Raw genomic sequence first — 4,449 nt, forward strand, 5'->3', positions numbered from 1 at the left:
AAAGAGGGTTGTGAACCTGTTTGGATGTAGTTCTTTGGGGTGATTCCACTTTTTGTTGTCAGAATACCATTAGTCCAGTCCAATAGCAAAAGTCAAACACAAACCAGTAGCAAAGGTTTGATCCAGGAGAAACCACAAGGCTCTACTAACTTGGCTCGAGTCACCAGAGTTGGTAAGAATCAGCCAGAACAGCAGGAGAAGCTCTTTGCCAAGTTTCTCTCTTCGATGTAAATAACAGCAAAGAAGCAAGACCATTGCAGTGCTGTGTGGCCAGTGAAGTGCAGGAAAGGTCTGCACAGCGTTGTAATGCAAACGGGTGCTCTCACTGTCGGTGGGGCTCTACTTCTACTCCTTCCCGACATCACATGGTCTGTCTGCTTCAGCACAGCATCCCCTCACAAGACAGCGTGCAAACAGCAGGAGACACAACTGAGTTTCCGAAGGAACTGGAAATCTCCACTTCAGAACCCTTAGAATTTCTTTATAAAAATTGATTTAGTTACTCATCTTTATATGTGCTTACATGTATGAGTAGGTGTCTGTATGGAGGTACAACTCATGGCCTGAATGTAAATGTTAGACAATAGTTTGAGAGTCAATTTATTCTTTCCACAGCATGGCTTCTAAGATTCAAACTAAGGTTCTCAAGCCGAGCAGCAAGCACCTTTCCCTGCTTAGCCATCTCACCAGCCCACTCTCAACTATTTCTAATTTAGGTTCCCTCACTATATTCCACATACTTTTAGAAATTACCATATATTATATTAGACCCACTGAGATTGAATATAAATATATAAAGTATTTATATGTAAACATCTTTATCTCTGACTTGAAACTATGCTTCTGATTGGCTCAATTAATTTATTCTTATGACTTCCCCAGTCTTTCTTATATATATGAAGGTTATATATAAAATACTAAATACAATGATATATGTAATAATATAATTATATAATATTATATATATATATATATATATAATGAGCAGGCACATATTTATTCTTTTTCTGTTCCTTATTGTGTATATGATATGACTATCTTAAGCTCCTGTTACTGTACCTTCTACCAGAAGGAGTAATGTTGCCTTGTTTTATGTGACCTAAAACTTTTTTAAATAGAAAAAAAAAACTTCAGCTCCTTGTTCTCTATCTTCATTCAAACAACTTCAAACCATTCATTTTCTTTGAGTCTATCCAACATTATAAGAACAAGCGTGTACATGTAGGAGGACTTTTCAAGAATCTTTAAAACATCAGAAATAATGAAGAAGAAATCTGATTTAACTCTTTTTCTGTTGCTGTAATGAAACACTCTGGCCAAAACAACAACAACCAACCAACTAAACAAACAAACAAACAAAAATCCTTCGAGGGGAAAGGATTTATTTACTCTCATATTTGCAGAGGGACAGAATCCTTCATGTTACAAACATGGGAAGAAGAGCAGGAAAGGCAAGGTGGGAGGAGGCAGAAGCCAGATGATCACATGACACTCAAAGCAAGAAGGACCAAGCTGTAACTGGCCAAAGCCTGCCCACAGTGGCACACTTCTCCCAGCAAGCCTCTACTTCCTGCAACATTGTCAAACTGTTCCACTAGCTGGAGACCAACTGTTTAAATGATGAGGCTGCAGGGTCATTTCACATTCAAACTGCAGCAGAAATACTTCACACATGAGAGAATAAAGTAAGAAAAAGAAATAGCGAAATATAAACTATTTCTTGAAACTGGGAGTCTGTGTAAATACTAATTCCATTTCCATTTGAATTCTACATTTGAAAGTGTTTGAAAGGTATATTTGTCTATTGCCATTACTAAAATTAATTATTCTTTCATGCATGTTTCCATAGGAGCCCAATTTAATATTGTTAGTCATTGGTATGGTTCACTATATTATTTCCTGTCTAGCCTTTCCAGGTGCATGCTAAAATTTTACTTTCTTGCCCCCATCTGAAGCTTGGTGTAAGCATTTGACTTGGCTTAGCCAAAGAAATTTGAGTAAAAGTATTCTATCATTCTGGTTGGAAGTCTCCCAAGGCTGATTTTCTTCAGCCATGATATATAAGATATGCATTGATATATAAGCCTCCGCTGGCTTCACTCCTTTGGACGTTACTAGTAGTAAAGCTTTGCTGAACTACTTTGAACTTGCATGTGAATGAGAAGACAGTGGTGCTGGTTTTGACAGCAACCGAGTCTAATCTATTTAAACTGATGTGTAGAGTTTGTGTCTGTGTATTCGATAAAAAAAAATGCGTCTTGATAGGAGTAAGTAAGAGAAAGATGAAGCAAGTAATGGGGATACAGTAAAGAATAAAATAGACAAGGTCACATCAGTGTACACTGTGCTATGGGAAACCAATAACTCTTCAATGTTTTCTTTTATGTGAATCAGAAATGTGATTAGTAACCTGTCAGGGAGGTGATGCCACAGTAAAATGACTGCTCTGGGGCCAAACAATAGCTTTCTGATCGAATCTGAGTATGACATTCATTGACATTGAAAACATGGTTAAAAAGCCTGTGTTCTGAACACAGGATAAAAATTCACTGGAAAGAAGGGGTCAATGGTGGTGGGAGAAAGGTGAGAGAGAATAATCTAAGTTTATATATCAAAAACATTATATATATATATATATATATATATATATATATATAATGTATAAATAAAAATAAATGAAATTTATTTGAGAAAGCTGAGTACTGGACTGTTCTACTTCTCAGGTAAAGAAAGTTGGCTGACTTATTCATGAGTGTATTCTAAGATATGCTCCCAATTGGAGAAGCCAGCCCATGATTCCTTTAGTAATATCAAAGAATTCATTCACTGGTGGCTCCTCAAATCTCTCTGATCTCCTCCTAGTGGGTAATGCCATTGCTGCAGCTCATGTGAGAACCAACTCTTATTTGAGTAGAAAGACAGGGTCTTCCTAGGGTTTTATTTGGATAGTCTCACTCTTGGCCCAAGTTTCTCATGATAGCTGGTTTTGGGGTGACATGGGAAAGAAGGTCATGCCCAGTGATCAGCTGAGCATCCTCACTTCTGGCTTCTTGTGTGTGTGTGTGTGTGTGCTAAAAAATGATTATATGGCCATACTTGAGTTTGTTTTGGGTTTGGTTTCTGTACTGGCTGGTTTTGTGTCAACCTGACACAAGCTGGATTTATCACAGAGAGAAGTTCCAGTTGAGGAAATGCCTCCATGAGATCCAGCTGTAAGGCATTTTCTCAACTAGTGATCAAAGGGGGGAGGGCCGAGCCCATTGTGGGTGGTGCCATCCCTGGGCTGGTAGACCTGGGTTCTATAAGAAAGCAGGCCGAGCAAGCCAGGGGAAGCAAGCCAGTAAATAACATCCCTCCATGGCCTCTGCATCAGCTCCTGCTTCCTGATCTGCTTGGGTTCCAGTCCTGACTTCCTTTGGGGATGAACAGGGATGTGGAATTGTAAGCTGAATAAACCCTTTCCTCCCCAACTTGCTTCTTGATCATGATGTTTGTGCAGGAATAGAAACCCTGACTACGGCAGTTTGTTTTTTAATTTGATTTAATCTTTACTTATTCACTTTATACCCTATTGATTGCTTCCTCCAAGTGACCCCCTCCTACAATCCTTCCTCCAACCCCCACCCCTTCTCCTTTGAGCAGGTGAGGGCCCCTTTGGTATCCCCAACCCTGCCAATTGAAGTCTCTGAGAGGCTAGGCACTTCTCCCACTGAAGCCAGACAAGGCAGCCAAGCTAGAAAAACATATCCCATGTATAGGCAACAGCTTTTGGGATAGTCCCTGCTCCAGTTGTTCAGGACCCACATGAAGACCAAGCTGCACATCTGCTATATATGTGCTGGTAGACCTAGGCCCAGCCCATGTATTCAGTTTAGTTTGTGGTTCAGACTCTGAGAGCCCCAAGGGTCCAGGTTAGCTGACTCTGTTGGTCTTCCTGTGGCATTCCTATCCCCTTTGGGGCCCCGCAATCCTCCCTCCTCTCCATCCATAAGAGTCTCCAAGTTTCATCCACTGTTTGGCTGTGGGTGTCTGTATCTGTCTGAGTCAGCTGCTGGATGGAGCCTCTCAAAGAACAATATGTCCCTATCTGCAAGCATAACAGAGTATCATTAATAGTGTCAGGGACTGGTGCTTGCCCATGGGATTGGTTACAAATTGGGTCAGCCATTCCCTCTGTCTCTGCTCTGCTCCCCCCCATGCCTGCATTTCTTATAGACAGGATAAATGTTGGGTTGAAAGTTTTATGGTTGGGTTGGTGTCACTATTGCTCCACAAGGGCTCCTGCCTGGCCACATCCTGCCTGATGGTGGTCTTTGGCGTGTGTACAAAAAGGCTTAACCTTGTTCTATGATTAGAACAGGGAGACATTAGTTGTCCTGTGAATGTATTCAATTAAAGTCTCAGCCTTCATTTTGTCCTCCCCAGGTGAGAGCTGTCCATAACTCCTCC

Source organism: Micromys minutus (assembly GCF_963924665.1).
Source record: "Micromys minutus genome assembly, chromosome: 6".
NCBI lineage: Eukaryota > Metazoa > Chordata > Mammalia > Rodentia > Muridae > Micromys > Micromys minutus.